The sequence below is a fragment of the Neodiprion virginianus genome, chromosome 3 (genome assembly GCF_021901495.1).
Source record: "Neodiprion virginianus isolate iyNeoVirg1 chromosome 3, iyNeoVirg1.1, whole genome shotgun sequence".
In the NCBI taxonomy this organism is placed as follows: domain Eukaryota; kingdom Metazoa; phylum Arthropoda; class Insecta; order Hymenoptera; family Diprionidae; genus Neodiprion; species Neodiprion virginianus.
Window position 1 is genome coordinate 38,245,377 of NC_060879.1, and position 17,643 is coordinate 38,263,019.

At 40.1% G+C, this 17,643-nt stretch overlaps 1 protein-coding gene across 2 annotated transcripts in view; it reads right to left on the reverse strand.

The window, feature by feature from the left end:
• The window catches only part of LOC124301116 (hemicentin-2-like), a 248,204-nt gene that overhangs the window by 194,781 nt on the left and 35,780 nt on the right, over nt 1-17,643 (reverse strand). The gene's annotated exons all lie outside the window — the stretch shown is intronic.

Consider the following 17,643-nt stretch of genomic DNA (forward strand, 5'->3'; position numbering starts at 1 on the left):
CATACAGTCATTTTAGTAGTTTCACTATGGAATTCGAGCTACCCAGCTGTATACTTGTATAAACTTCCATTTCGACATCCTAAAACTTGTCTCAAAATCTACATATTGTCAGGTGTCCGCGTCTGTCAAAGATTGAGGTCAAAGGTCACAAAAATCGATTTTTTGAAAATGTCTCGTTTCCTTTCGGGTTTGCGCTATTTGTATTTATCATCAATATTTTACAAGATAAAATTCTCTACAACTTTTATGTCAAAAGTTTTTTTATACGTTAAATCGTTTTCTAGATAGAGGACAATGACCGCGCAGTGTTTAACTATGTAGCGTATCATTTAAGGTCAACCGGTAGTCCCGATCAAAAACACGCCTCGTGTGCGAAGTTTCAAGGTACCCAAGTTTCAGTAATCGTTTAAATATTCATCATGAACGATCTCTCGTCTGGATTGATACTGTCTTCCAAGTACTCTCATCATCGAGCTAGATTTTACAACCACGTCAAACGACGGTCTGTCAAAGAAGACACTAAATTGATGGCACTTCACACACGTTTTATGCCAAAATGTATTGCTTCACGTTCATTTGCTTATGAATTACCCATACATATGAAAGAGAAGGCTTGTGTTGTCGACCAAATTTCATAAATTTAGACCAATGTGATGTACCAACGTACGTCAATGATGTAAATTATCACTTACCTGCCTGCCTGCTTTACTCCACCACGTGTTTCAGCTGCAGCGAAATTTTCTTCTTTAGGGTGAAACTCTTCCGTCATACTTGCATCAATTTTCGTCAAATCCTTTCAGGTTACTTTTAAAAAACCAATGCCGATAATAATCTCGTGAAAACAATAAAATTATACGAAGAAAGATGTATCGTGAATATGTTTATTATTACACGTGCCCGCACTACACGCTACGTACAACAATCACTTTTTAGCTTTCAGTTATGTTCCATGATAATGGTGTCGCTTTCGTAAAATCACAATTTAATCACAATTGTGATCTTTGTTTATTGACAATGCGCTAATTTTTATCACACTCCCATGTAAGCACGTGTGAAATGTAAATCCATTTGGCCGGTTCGGATTATTGCCAACGCATTCAACACTAATTCTATATCTATATACACCAAAAAGCGTCTGGTCTGAAGACGACGAAAATTATTGATTGAACTGACGATTTCTACGGTGTTGGAAATATTATAACTGGTATATTTTGGCTCTCCGTGCAGTGATCATATTGATACAGGGCTTGATCGAAAGCTCTAAAGATCTATAAGCGTACAAAACTTGTCGAGTGTCAAATTTGATCGTGAGAGGGGAGATATACGTGATAATATTTTCGCCAGGTAGACCAAGGGCTTCAGTTTGCGATACGAGATAGCGCGTCAACTCGCGCGCGTTCATGTTTATTTTCAATGAACTTGGCGCGATCGGCAACCGCCAATCTTGTTTGACAAAACTCATTCGATACCAGATTTTGACCGCGTTTATAATTTTTTCGACGAAAGAGCTCGATGAAAATTGATTGTGATCCTGACAAATCCTCAAATCTGTTGCCACTAAAAAGCCATCCCTGCTCCGAAGTTTCAGAAACAAAGAGAAAGAAAGAGATGAGAGGTAGAGAAGTTGAATACCATTTTTCACACACCTGAACCAGCCTGTACCTATACATTCCGGTTTGAAAATCTTGAGACAAAAAATGAGAACAGGTCAAAAATTTACTCTCAATTCCGATAGAACCGGTGTAAAAGGTATGCAAGGTAACGGTGGATCACTACCCGTTGCAATTCATGCTCACCCCGTTATGCAAGATTCGAGCTTTCCTTCCTGTGGCTGCTGCCAGTGTATTAGCTGCAGTGTTTCGCCGCTTCCGCAATTTTACAGTTTCATATTACCGCGCCGAAGACGTTCGGTGTACAGAGTGCACAACATCTGCTCTCTCTTATTATGTATAACCAGCCTTGATATTAGAAGCGATGAAGTACAAATATTCTGTGAACCAGGTGTCTACAAATTACTGTCGTCAGGTGATCGAACCCCGGAAACCTGGTCATTATTTTAAGAAAAATATGCAGCTACTTTGAAATTCAAGCAGTAGAGAAGAAATTTATGATTGTTCTGGTTTGGAAGGTCGAATGAAATGGGAAAATAAAATGGAAAAACTGTTTTTTCGCGATACTTTTTATCACCATGAAAAGGGAACAGTGTGTTGGTATGTCGGACAAATTTGTGCGATGATCTCAAAAACAAAGGAGCGAAAGATCCGAAACTCATAGAACTTGGCAGCCGAATGAAGAAGTTGTGAAAGAAAATCCGGTACAAAAAAAAAAAAACATCCGATGAAAAGAATATTTGCGAATTAGGACAAAAAAAAAATGAAAATAAAAAAATAAAAAGTAAATCCATGTAGACTGGGAAAAATATAACAGCTTATTTACTAAAATCTTTTCGCAGGAAATAAAGCTTGGCTAAAATATTTTCAACTTAGTCAACTTATATTTTTGGAAACGTAAATAAATTCTGAACGACGACTCTCCACAAATCTGAAAGAGATACAATATTCGAAATCACAATTATTTTTGTACCAAAAAATTAATTCCGGAAGAGTATTTTCGTAGAGTTGCAAAAGCTATTTGGCAAATCGCTGAAAGGTATTGTTATAATACGATTGTCTTCACGTGGTTGTGCGCCACTTATCGGTATAATAGCCGTGTGACCCATGACGTTACAGTGCAATTATGTTGCGGGAGTAGCATTAGCGGTATGGATGTAATACCGCAAAGTGCTTCGGAAAACCGAAGTTGAACATACCGCGAAGCTTATTTCCGCAGGTGAACATTTACGGTTTGCTCGACTGAAAATTGAGGTGAATATCCATCGATCGCAAGTAGCGTAAAGTGCACTTTCACGGAAACCGTGCGACACCGAAAGGGTGCAATTGCTTGAGAAGAGAACGCGAAAAGTCACGGATAGTAGAAAATCCGGGGAACAAACGGCGTAGTTGATGAAATGATTGGTAAAAAAGGGGATTAGGATTCACTTGACGAATCCTTGTGAAATCTTTGATAGTTTTTAAATTTCAGCCGGTAATTCAACTCCTCGACTCTTGATTATCGTAGTTCTAAGGTGGAAATACACGCGTTGTAGATTCGAAAGAGAATAAGCGCAGCATTGAGTACAGCTGAAATTTGAGGGTGTAAGAAATGAAGTTAAAAGAAAAGAGAGACAGAACAGTGATAAACAGAGAGGAAACACTCGGGTAATTAAAAAGTTCCGTGCTTCAAGCCGTATCTTCTTTATTGGCGTGTAAAACCGTTGTCCTGATGCTACAAGTTGGCTTACGACGTTCGAAGAAGTCTGTACATAACTAGGTATATATCACAGATCCGTATATGAGAGCAAGTCGAAAGGTAGAGAATACGAAAGAGAGGGAAAAGAGCAAAAAATAGGTGGGCGAGGCCGAGCCATATTTCGCGTTTTGTTCCGTTTGTTATCGCGCGTTTCTTCACGGTTCACATTTTGTGCCGACACTTGAACAGCGGAACTGAGTCGGGATAACAAAGGATTCGGTTTGTTCCTGTCTGTGTGTGTGTGTGTGTGTGTGTGTGGGATCGAGTTGAACAGGAGTTAAGAGATGTGAGCTCGAGTAAGGCGAGCGTCAGAACGAAGTTCTGTGTTGTGCGAGCAATTAGCGATTTCATGATTTTCAGGAGCACTGATCCAGAAGCGCACCTACAATGTGTAATTCCTGTTCGGTACCGCAGCGCAACGCGAGGCGATTACTCGCCCGCTTTCCTAGGCTTAACGAGCTCCGCGGCGGAAGCTGCAAGAGGGAAAAGAAAGCCGGACGCTCGGAATTGTGGTTAGCGGGTATTTTTTGAAAATTATTTTTCGAACTATGCACCCGCCCATTTTTAATCTTTAAATGCTCTTACCCCGCGTGCCGGTTGATGTGTACCTTCGACATTATTACACTCGGGAAAGTGGAACACGTGCGGTCTCGACGATCATACCCGGGGAATGTTTTAGCCACGTTTACGGAAGGAAGTGGATGTTTTGCTCGCCGACATGTTGCGTTCACTGAATTCTAGCCTTCAGGCCCTGATACTACTCGATACTACGATGACTCTAAAACCGCTCGAACGCGCTGCGCTGCTCAATTCTAACGCGAACTAGAAACGTTTGTACGTGTTTGGGTTGAAAGTGGTCCGAGTTTCGGAGAAAGTATAGTGCCAGACACGATCTGGGCTTATTTCAATTTTACATCGACGATTTTATACGCAGGGAAGAACGAGGAAGAGAAAATAAAGAATGCGGAAATTTATTTCACTCTCGCGAGATGATTAGCTTACTAGATTCTACCGGGTTATTTATTCTTCCAAATTGCAAATCATTTCTGATTTTACAATCATTAAAAAATTGTATGGAATCGCTTGAATTGGTTTGAAACAAGTTTCAAATCGTTTGAAACTTCTTCAAAGCAGTTTGAAATTATTAAAAACAATTTTTAAATTGCTAGAAGCCATTTAAAATTGTTTAAAACTATTTGAGACTAGTTTAAAACCGTTTGAAAACGATTTTTAATTGTTCGCTTTATAATCGTTCAACGTTTTGAAACCACTTGCAATCATTTGTAGGACTTTGGAATTAGTTCGAAACCGTTTGAAATCACTTTGAAACTCTGTAAAATCGCGTTTCACTTCATCTGTAAACGAACAACCTCTCGACTCGTTACTTATTGAGATAGGAAATGATTGTGCTTAAACGAAACACTCTGAAAGATAATTTTTCATGGACAATTTTCCACCTTTTCACCTTTAATCTTGATAAACGTAAGGTATAAGATTTTCCCTATAGTTGAATAAAAATCGTTGGGCTTTTTGCATTCGATTAGACGAGAAAGAATCCCGGTATGCTTATTTAAAAACACTCTGCGGGGTAGTTCAGGATTCCGTTGAGGCGCGCTTTAGCCGAAACATTGTTGCAGAGTTGCAAGATCGACAAAGTGGGTTCAGGTATTTCTAGTTAGGACAGAAAAAGAACAGATGTTTTCTTCTCGTGCTTTCACAACACTCGCAACGAAGTCTCACAAAGGTTCTCCTAGTTCCAGACGTCTCTCCGATCCCCCATCCGTTGGTTATTCGATTCGTTCACGGAGCCGACTCCAGGGGAAGAAGATCGCTGGTGGTTAACGGTTCAAGTTTGCGGGTTTGGTGAAAAGGGAGCAAAGAGCCTCGGACTACGACTTGGAAATTACTACTTTGGCTAACAACTCGGAGTCAACTCGATTCCCTGAGCTTCTACGGCCAGGAAGCTGTGCAAAAGTATAATCCAAGCGCCCGCAACGGGACGAGAACAGACTGGCAATTCGAATGTTGCGAAAATCGAAATCGCGCTCGGCGAATTCAGATTAAGGGAGTCTGCACAGCGCAGCGCCTCGAATCTAATAACGCGAAACAGTTCGATTCGAGCCGAGAATAGTTCCGGGTCGGCTTTTATGGAAAACGCTCTCGCCTCGAAAAACCGGATTTCTTTTTTGATCGACTCGTCGTACCGGTTCATTCTCTGCTACCGTTTTCACGCTCCCTGCAACCTCGTTCTGACGATTGCAGCGCGACGAAAGAGCGCCCGACATCAAAGCGGCAAAAGAACCCTTAAAAATAGCCAGGAATTTCCAGAGCTTTTAAAACCTCGTTGCATCGACGCGCGACTCTCTCTCTCTCTCTCTCCCTCTCCCCGTCACGAAGCTTCGCATTTCGGCCGGAGATATTTCGAATCTGTTCGGTATATCACCACCCTTCTGCCTGTGAAAATAGGGGAAAGTATTTCCTCGGGTTTCAGTTTGGTCCGTTAACACTCAGTCAACAATATTTATGGATCACCTCTGATCCAACGATCGTCAGTCACTCACCTAAACCTCTCTTTCCGCCGGACCGAAACCCAGTCATATTTTATTTCTATAAACCTCGTATCGTTTTCTCGTCCAGGAAACGGCCAAAAATGGTGCTGATATCATTGCTTTAGCCAAGCTTTGGCGGCGAATGGATTCACGTACAAAATACCCGTCTATAAATCTATGTATGCTGATTTTTCTTGCCGAACATCTGAATATAATGCCTATCGAAAAAAATTTCTTACAATATTTTTCTCTCAAACAGAATTCCGTGACAAGTCTTGCGAAAAACCTTGGGCAGGACCTTTTGCGATTCCCATTGATAACAAGTTTTCAATCTTTACTCCGTCAAATGATGACAAATAAATTGTTTCTGATATTCTTGCAGTCAATATAGGTATTACGGTTCCTAAAACGGTTCCATAATTAAGTAACTACCTCGTAGAAATTCATTGCTTCAACTGACATTCTGAAAGTACAAGCACTTTGAGGATTCTTTATTTACCTCTAAATTGCGATGTTTGAATTACCCGCCTCAGTTTATCCACCCCTTTAACACATTAAAGTAGAAAAAATGAATGTGCGGCTTATTAATAACGATAAGATGTGCAGAAATTTTATTTATACTCTTTTCTCGTTGAATAACGTAGACGTATTTGATATTCGCCCAACATCTCGGAAATAAATATATTATATACGAATTCAATGGAATAGACACAAGCGCATTTGCAGATGTGGGTAAATAGCCCGTGGCACGGCAGAGGCGAGTTTATCTGCAGAGACAGACGTACGGTATAATATTCGAGGAAGTTACGTCGTCGGGCCGAATGAAAATGGCAGTAAAAATTTCTATCGCATATTTGGCAGGCTTCCCGTTTCCCGTTTCGTACTCTGGTATTCGTCGCTGGTCCGAATCTCGGGGGTGAGTTGGTAGAATTTTTGAGGTAGAAAACTGAAAAAGGAGTTTGAATATTTCTTCGTCCGTTTAAAATTGCCCTAGCACGGTTGTCCGGATAAAAAGCTGTTCCATTTCTTGCCTCTGGACTCGTGTTTGGAGAACGCCATTTGCATACCCGCTGTAAGCTGCTGTACGCGTGTAGCGGCTGGTTCTACCCCTCAAGGATAAATTAGTTTACTTCTACCCGTTCCTATTTACTCGAGATATCCAAGCCTGCCATAACCTATAAGTCGTTTAGCTTTTTCCCCGACTAGATTGCGCTAGCTTTTTTCTCCCGGCAGAAGGGAGGAGAAGAAAAACAGGAAGAATCTGGCTAATTCGTGCGGCAAAACCCCGAAGAAATTACCCCAAAATACACGTAATCCAACTTGACCTTTAACTCGTGAGTAAACCTACAACCTCTCTATTCATCATTCGTTTATTTCACTACCCGCAAAACCCGTTTAGATTTTCCGCGCGAGCTTTCTTTCTCATTCTGTATTTTCGAAGCCTGATCTGAACTTTTCCCGATTTCTTGTCTAATTTTTCATCGTCTATGCACTTCGCAGCGTTCTTCTTTTCTTCTCGTGAGATTCTTTTGGCCGTTTCAACGGAAGGCATTGAATTACTGGGAAAATATTTACGTGACCGTGGTGAGAAGAGAAGAGGAAAATGAAAAAATGACAGTGCTGCTTCAGAGAAAGGAAAAGAGAAAATATTCTTCATGAGTATAATTCACATCGACCACTTTGGCACGTATTCGTGACGTGACTCCAGTTCTGCGTTGCGATTCAACCCTCGATATTTTGGCCCAGGTATATTCCTCCTCCTCCTCCTCCTCCTCCCTCTCTTCTTATCGCTCTCTTTCTCTCTCTGTCTCTGTCTTTCCCTTTTTTTTCTGCCTTCTAATATACTTTCTTCTGGAAAATTCCCCGTGCGAGAGCGCTGCCGCGTTCGAGAAAGGAATTTTAAGATTCAATTGAGCCAAGTTGATCCCGACGCACCAGCCGCTCTTATTCTCATACTTGCAGGAGCTTTCCTGAACGATGAAACGAAAGCGTCGTGTTAGCCTCCTGCGGCAGCAAATCACTTAGCCGTCCTCTTTGCCGAGCGAATTTGAATAAAAAAAAATAAAAAAAAAAAAAAACACTGGCTGCAGCAACTCACGCACGAAATTCGGCTGACCAATCAAATGGGGATTTAATTTTCTTGCCTCACATATTACGCTGCGATTCTCTTTCACAAAAATTTTAGTATCCAATGGCGAGTCTGATGCGAGGAATTGCCGTCGTTCAAAGTTCCAAATGATGTTGCGCATTTCAATTGGCTTTTCGAAAGCGAGCTTTGATTGTTTGAAAAGAAAATTAATTTGTATCGATCGAACTTTGATGAAAATCGTGATCAGTCAAAATTAGTCTTGAATTTGAAATTCTGGGTACAATAATTATGCTGTGGAGTTTTTCTTGTATCATTTAAACTCCCCGAGGTGTCAATTTGTAAAATTCAAGAAATAAAGACGCTGTCTTCGGTAAACAACCGATAAGATCCTGATGGATAATGGAGGTAAACGAAGACGGACGAGCATAACTAAATTAAGCTGCATCTTCTTAAAAGGTTTTCCCCGATATTTCAATCAGAATGAGACACTTCGCCGGAACAGAACCAATGTCCAAGAGTCGTCAAACCCACGGCAGGATGTAGCGCCTGGTATAATCCCGGGTGAAACATGCCGTTCGCTTTTCTAGACACATAAAACGTCCCTCCAGTGCTTAATCTCGCACTCCAGTACCGGAAGCTCTCCAACCTCCCGTCCAACTCCGCGTAGGGACAGGATCCCCGTCCTTTCAGGACCTCCCGCTGCACTTTGTGTGCAGAGGAATGAAGGCCGATCGGTTCCGCGGGGATTCTAATCCAGCTGCAGTGTCAATTTTGTTTTTCTTTGCCCGATAATTCCCGCAAAGCGCCGTTCAATTGCAGAGACCCTTGATCAGAGATCGAAATGTCGACCCTAGGATGAAATCAACCTCATAATGCATGAGATTCTTCCGTATTTTCCCCCTTTTCGCGAGCATTAACTCTCGAATTTCCTTGCCGAGCTTGAGAACGCGGCTCGAGGGTTGCCGAATATTACCCTTGCGGCCCATTCGCAGACCAGAATGCACCGCGAGACGCGTTTCGATCCGATCAATTATTCAGCGAAAAGTTTCCCGTGTCTCTTCGATATTCCCAATCGCTCGTAGAGGCCCGATTAAAAGTCGAAATTCTGCTTGGCTTCGGTTCTGCATTGCACTTTTTTAGGGAACCCGGGTATTCTGATTTGATCCAATTGCAACTCGAAGCTGCCGAAAGTTTCATTTTCTGTTCTATTCTGCCCATCAAAACTAGCCGCGTTTGTGATTTTTTAGAAAATCTTATCTCAATTTGTTCTTCAGCTGCTATGAATTGTAAACAAATTTAATGATTCAACTTTTCAAATGAATATTATATAAGTCAAAATTAATTAACAAATGGATATCGAAACGGTGAAAACATGTCATTTTCCCATTTTAAATCATATTTATAAGAAACATTGTGGAAAAAATTATATTATATCTCTGCAAAATCACCAACTTTTGTTAGAATTGTACCCAAAAATATATATTTTCCGCCACGATGGTCGCGTTTTATTCGTTAGTGAAAAATTTTCTGAAAATTGTTACTTTTCTCACGAATATCCGTGAAGCAAAACAGATTTTGACATTTTCGGTATATCTTCTCGGTTTCCACTAATATTCATTTGAAAAATAAAATAAAGTAATTTTTCGAAAATCCACAATCGAAAAACGAATTCAGATGAAAATCTTACACGAATGAACGATGAATGCTGATCATTTGGACGTACAGATAATGAAACAAAGAAACACGCGGCGATTGAAAAATTTTTCCTCAAAATCATTTCCGATTTTACAAAAAAAACGGCATCTTCGTATCTGAGGTGAATAATAATCGAGGGTTAAATTCTGTTGCAGAATTTTATTTCCGGATAACATTTCGACTTCGATAATTAACATTCAAGGAAAATTGAAGTTGCCCACGTAATTTTGTAATCATCCGGAGCATCTCAGATCTCACAATAATTCTCGCATGAATATCCGTCGTAAAATATATCCGATTGAATAAAAAGCAGACGTTAAGGCCTTCATTCAATGTCCGTGATCCTTTCTGAAAGAAAATGGGTTGATCGATATTACGTTCGGATTTCCAAGTGGCAAATTTCCTTTTTCTTTTTTCTATCTCTCTCTCCCTCTCTCTTCATCTCGCCAATATCATAACACCGGTACCATCGAGTGAGAAAAAATTCTTTGCTACCGCTGAACACATCGAGCAGCGTATAACGTGCACGGTAATTTTCATATCTCGTGATTTTTTACCATTTTTCTTAACAAAGTATGATAAATTGCTAACTAATGGTAGTGATGGGCGTCGCTGCCCGCAGTTGATAGTGATCCGCGGCCTGCCCTTTACACAGCCCCCCCCCCCCCCCCCCCCTTCCCCTTCTCCCGGCGAAAATACACCTGCTGCCGGTTTCGTATTTTGCATAAAATGGCGTGATGTTGTCCAGATATCGATCTACTCGACCAGGAATATCAGGCTAACATAATTATTATCCTACGTGTTCGAGATAAAACATTGTGATTTTGAATCCTCGGCAAAATTTTACATTCCATATATATTTATATTTAGGTAGTGTAAAATGCATACGCAATACGCATGCATGATTCTTTTCGTATTTCAGGGGTCAAATATGTCCCAGTCCAAGAGTTTATTTACCCTTAATAAACGTAGGTGTACTTGAATATGGCGAAATAAATGTTTCGTTATTATTATCAGATTTTAGTCGAGTCAAATTCGATTAATAACGAAACATTTATCATTTCGCCATATCCAAATATACCTACGTTTGTCAATAGTGAATAAACTATTTTCTCACAATCAGTGATCTACCCGGATGCCGATTTTTGCTTCGATTTGAGCGTGGCTTTAATGTTTTTACAGAATCATCGCAGCATCCTTTTCAATAACCGTTGAAAATCTCTGGTGTTAAAAACGAGAAAAAAAATTTCACCAATTGAACAAATAGGTACAATATTAGCAAGAGTTAGTTTGGAAAATTCGAACATTCCGATCGAACGCTTTCTCTCGTTACAAGATCACTCAAGATTCCGGAAAAAAATCAATTAATTTCCAAAGAGCACATAACTGATGGTTGAGTTTCTTTTTTTCAGCATAATTTACTGTCGATATTATTATCCATGGTTGAAATCGATATGGAAAAAACGATTACTGGCCAATTTCACTTGTCTAACATTTTCAACTGGTATTCGAAACCCTTAATTCACTCGTTTTGCAATGGCTTTCAAAAGTCTGATCAAAGTCTGTGCTGGACGGCTCGTTTAGAGGGGCAATTTTTAATCCGAGGTTGAATGTAATCCCGTATAGAATAAAGCGGGAAAGCTTGCGTTGTTCGTATACACATATACATTGCTGGTATATGTTTAACCCAGCGGCACATACATTAGTCGCGATTTCAATTAATAAAACCCCTTTCCGGATTCGTTCCCCCTTTCGAGTCGCACATATTCACAGAGAGAGAGAGAGAGAGAGAGAGAGAGATTGTCGCGAGGCCGGCTTTATATTATATCATAATAACAGGGGGTGGCTGGATACAAGCAAGTACATATTTGTAGGTATAATACACACGCGTACAATGTTCATCGTACATAACGGTTAGGCGAACAAAATTATACGGCTGAACGAACGTGAGGTGAATAATAATTGCGGTCGGTTAACCGATTTGCTAACCATTTTGACAAAGTGATAAACCGGCAACACTGCACGGGGTCGGTTAATCTTGATACGCGGTTATAATATGGTTAAAGATCCCGCGGCTCGGATCAGATACGTAATCGCTCTGAATCCTTCAAGAGCCGACTATTACGAGGCCCTGAATTCTCTCTCCCCGTCGCGTTCTTGCCCTTGTCGCCTTTCGCATCAAATCTAAGCCGGCATAATATATCTGAGCGACAAATTTCAGGGTCCTAGGAATGCCGGTTTCCTTATCGCGCCGCAACCGGTCATCGTACCCCATCGAAAAGCCCGCGATATAATAAACACGAGGCAAAAAAGCAGTTGACGATAAAAGTGAAAAAATATGTGCCATAATTCGTAACTACTAGACCGTTTAAAATTAGGGCGTACATTTTTCTTCTCTGGAAAAGGTCTGATAGTTTTCACAGTGTAACAAAAGTAGAAATAAAAAACAAAAAGTTCTTCAGAAAATTGGGATTCTTACATCAACGATTAAAATATACATAGTTATTCGTATTTCTACGCGGGTGTTTGAAGAATAATTGTTAAATTGAGTTTAAAACTGACCGTAGCCTTTTGACACATTCGAACAATCAGAAAATTTTTGTACCGTCGTTCGTAATGACGAATTGAAGCTGAGCTTCCGGGTTTTACTGAGGAAAAATGTGTTATTATTTATCTTAAAATGAAACCATTATCCAATTATGAATTAACACTACATCATTATTATGTTTCGTAAAAATTGCGCGGTTATAACAAGTGGAAAAAAGCCACAGAGTATGAGACACCTTTTTAACCTGAGCCTTAATTCTTGTATTCCGGAAGAATTTTTATTTCGTTAAAAACTAACCCTCGCAGTCCTTGTTCCGGAGAAAAAAAAAAAAAAAAAACTTGCTCAAATCTGAATCGTATTTCCATGCGAATCGTCATATTGACTGGAAAATACATCGAAACGGCCTGTAAATTGACGCTGTAAAACCGAGGTAAGTGACGGCAGTAAAAAATTGTTAGAAATCATGGTATTTCTACCGGGAAATTGGCTGTGGTTCTATTCGCTGCGGTCTGTATTATACACCGTGTGTAGGAACGAGAGTTAATTAGACTTGATTGCGGGTCTGTTTTGAGACACGAAGTTAGACCGCAGCTCACCAACAATAAGTCACGAAAATGCTAAGCAGCGTCTCTTCCTTTTCATGCAGACGTTCTTCCATTCATCACTGTAAGGTAAAGAAAAAAAAAGCTCGCTTCACTTGTATGCTGATATGATATAGCGCGTAACGATTTTCATCCAGTTGCGTACTTTTCTCTACCTCAGTTTTTGTCTTTCCTCGGCAAGTCCTTCCTCTAATTTCGTTTGAAATCCCGTTTTAAGAAATGGTTTTATTTACAACAACGGGGTAAAATTGTCGATGCCGTATGTCTTTTCCGTTTTCCGATATTTTCACCTACCGTATAACCGTTCTCGACGGTTTAAGAGTGTCTTTTATATATATATATATATATAGGAAACAAGACAGGGGCTAAGAATAAACGGTATTATACAGCAGATACTCGAGCAGAAAGCGACCCACTCAATTCCTTGACCTTTAACAGATGTGGAGTCAAGACTATAAGTTAATAGCCCGTTGTGTGCTTTGTACTTATAGGTATGTATATATAATACATATTACGCCCGAGTGAAGCAGCGACGGAACTCGAATCGACTGTCTTACTCATACAGTCGCTGCTACTGTACGCGTTAAATATGAAAACGAATTTACGCGTTCTTTGTAAGTTGGTAAAAAAAATCGATCCCTATTTTAGTTTTTGTTTTGTTTAGATAACCTCGAATACGCTTCAACATTTCTCCGATTCTCTACCGCGGGTCGTCAAGTTTTGTTCTCGGTAAATTTTTGCCCAACTTGAGGAAAGGCGCGCACGGAATTTGTAAAACACTTGAAGAAAGAAACAAATAAAAATATATTCCGATGATTTGACTTTAAGTCCGGGATTAGATATTCGTTTCCGACAGGTGAAATTGCAAAACTTTTACAAACCGACGGCGGGCCAACGTTCTTTCTTTTCCTTTTATACCCATCAGATATAATTTATTACCGACCGGTTTTCTAACGCTTCAATTTTTAAACATTCAATTCTTAAGTATTCAATACTGCAACAGACGAGTGTTTAATTTTTCCCTTCGATTCGGATTACGTGAACTACACAATATACATACATACATACATACATATATACATATATGTATATATATGTAACCAACGTAACACTGCAGCAGGATCGCATGAATGTCATACATTATATTATACAGGGATAAATTGGCTCATTAGGACGCGAAGTTTCTCCAGATCTCGAGCAGCGAGGGCAGGGCTGTAAACTATAACAATAATATTCCGGTAATAATTTCAGTCTCGACTAGTATTCCCTGCAGTTCGCTTCATTCAAAAAGCCCTGTACCTCTGTGGAGCAAACTTGGGCGATGTAGTTAAGCTCAAGTTATCGTCGGAAATCGAGAAAGAGATTTTCATTTAGTGCAGCTAGGAACGATGTCTGCTCCGCGGAAAGTGTCAAATAATTCGTGAGAATTTAACAACCACTACAGAATTTTGTACACACTGCTAAGCCTGCATAAAGCGACGTACAAGATTTTCACAATTTTGCTACTGTATATATCCGAAGCTCCTGAACCTTGGAAATCGCGTCGTTTCGTTCTGAAAATATTTCGTAAAATTGTGGTGAGATTTTTACACCGAAGGAATAATAATACGGTGGTGTCGAATTGCGAAATACGTTCTGAATTTTACAGTGAAGACGGAACGGCGATCGTGTTTTTAATATGTCGTCGAAACGACGACGGTCACACATGTATGCGAAAGGTATAATAAACGTTCGCGTATATGAAATTACGTTTTTTATATATTTACATACATGTATACGTATATACACGCGTGTGTAAAACTGAACGACGGATTGTCAGATATTCAATTATACGATGGTTTAATTGGATTTGACGCCTCTGTGTCTCTCAGCTCGAGGATGGATGTTTCAGCCGCTACAAATTCGCGTGGTTTGAAAGGCTACCCGACGTATTCCCCGGAGCTTCTTCCGTCCCGTTTCCACAATTATGCGAAACTAAAATCTGTCCGGCATAGTTCGTCACGCGTAAAGCCCCTCGTTCATTTTACAAACGAGCTAATTCGTCCGGGTGAACAGACTGAATTTATGCGCAAAGCCCACACGTGGGAAATTGGAATTTCAAACTTATCATACAAGACGGAGACTCTCTCCGTTCTACGTGAAAAAAATACAGATCTCGGTGAATGCCGCGACCAGATCCACGATACGTGTGAAAAATAAAGACAACGCGGCGAACACTCTCCGTAACTTTCTCCTTTGATAAGTTTCCGTCTTTTCAATTTAAGAGCCTCGCAATTGATACTTTTCACAGAATTTTGTTTCCTCAATTTTCGACAATATGTTAGATTAGGTTAGGTTTCAATAAAAAAAAAAAAAAAATACATATATATTTTATTTAATATTATTGAACTTTTGATTGAAAAATAATTACAAAATTAAATCAACGAGGTACGAAATAAAGCTACTTTTCAAAATTTTTTCCCGATTTTATCTGCACAAGGTTAACGATTGGATAATTTTTTTTTCAATTAGTGCGCAGTCGCGCTATTATATTGAAAAGCTGAGAAAATAACGCCAACCTTTTCGTTAATCAGGCAACTTAGATCTTCAATGATCTACACAATAGGGAATATCTGGACTGAGGAATGTAAAAATTGTGTAAAGAAGGATAAGAATTCGCGTTTGGAATATAAAAATGCCTCGAGCTGCGTGAGGCGAATCGTCTTTTGCCGTTTCTCAAAAGACCCTGGGTTAGGATGATAAAGGGATGAGTTAATTAATTTAGCCGATAAAAACGCAAGTGCGGGTTACGTTATTCGCATTTATATCGCATAACCCGCGTTAAAGGAGGACCGCGAGCTTTTATAACCAAAGAATGTAAATTAGCGTTTTCAAAGGTTTGTTTGGTGGTTCATTTAAGCGATCCCTAACGACGAAATCAAATTTCCCGGGCTTGGCGAGCCGGCTGATTTTACCCTTTACCCCCGAAACTGCAAGGGATGATTAACGGGGCGCAGGATACAAAGTCGAGCCGAAAGAATCTTTTCCACCGTGAAATTCGATGCTGCCGTCAGGGTTGTAAAACCGATTATTTTCGACCTGGTTAACTACCATTCTTAACCGCAAAATAATATCCCCATCATCTTTACGGCTTTGCTTCTGACAGAGAAAGCGACCCTGCAAACGATAGCCACGAAACCTTCGGCTTGCCGGGATTCGCCGAAGGGCAAAGATCGCATCTGCAGTCCTTATCTCTACGCCTCTGCGTTTTATTTCCGCCGTTTTTTAGAAAATCTCCTCATTGTCTTTGCGCCATGCGTTGGTTCTTTATATCTTGAGCTTTCAATAATCTTCTCAATATTCCAACTCTCCGCGAAAATCGCTATCAAATACAGAATCAAATCGTGGAATCGAAAGAGCCTGAATTTTGCTCTCCGTAATTATTATACAATACATCGTTCAAACGTAATTGCAATTTCGCGGATAACGATACAATTTCGCGTATCTACAACCCCCCTGAAACCTCCTCCGTATTATATTATCGTGAGGGTGTCGTTTTACACGGAAACGAGCATCGATACCGAATGACAAATTACCGGCCAGAAATCGGACGCGGGTGGTAAACCAAAGTTTGTGTGCGTTCGTGTGATTGTACGAAGCGATACTTTAATACTCGATATAAATTCAGAGTGAACAGCGCGTGAGGGTAAAAGCGACGGCGATGTAATACAAAGCTCGAATTTCAGTTGATTCCGGACTCCTGACGAAATTTACAAAGACGACACCCTCTTGATGCTTTTCTTACAAGCGCGAGTGATCCGATCATCTTACTGCGTATTTTCGTCGGTTTGATTACACGCACGGGAAAATGCAAACGACTTTATCCCCGGGTTTGCATTAAATTATCACGCTTCGAAGCTCGGGACTGCTTTTCGCCTTTCGCGTCCTCGCTAAATTTATAATTCGTTCACGTAAGAGGCCCGGAATCGAGTTAATTCCTCGTCTTAGCCGATATCTCGCGGAGTTTTCCTCTGGCGGTGTAATTCGAGAAAATATATCGCAACAGGATATTCAAGGTTTTTATTTTATTAAAGTGAGAATTGAAATTGAAAAACCCACACGGCAGTGTGTGGCGCGTATTGGGCGCTAGTAAAAATTACCCTACCCATAAAGTTAAGAAAATTATTCAGAGCCGCCGTAACTAATTTTTTATTCCCACTTAAAAAGTATTTATCGCTTGGCAAAACCCGCACGCTATTCACATACGCGGCTTGAAAATCGAAATTTCATTACAAAACGAGAATACATATTATACGGATTAACCGATCCCAGGAACGAGTGTTTCATTTATACGAACGACGTCGAAGGGTTAACCTTCATTTTTCGCATTCCATTCCCTTTGACTCATTTATTTTCATCAATGTTCAATTATATCCTCTTTGTTTCTCCCTAATCACAGCTCGATACTTTAGACTAAAAATTTCAATCCTTTTCACGTTGCATAAATAAAGCTTCGTAAACTTCACGAAATTCCGTTCATCGGTTTATCGCTAACGGCGAAAAATAAGGTTCAGCCGACACGGTCTGTGAAAAATTATTGCCAATGATGTTAATAATGACGAATCGCGGATGACCGGCGCGGGTGATTTAACTTGCTGATTTTGAAACACACGAGCTTACATACTTCACGTCTGTATATCCGCAGCGCGTAGGCGTGGATCATAATACGCTTCTGTTATCGTTCGTATCACTTATACGATTTACATAATGCATTGTTTACCATAAATCTACCGTGGCAAAGGGGCTGAGGCGGAGTGAGATTGGCAAATGGGA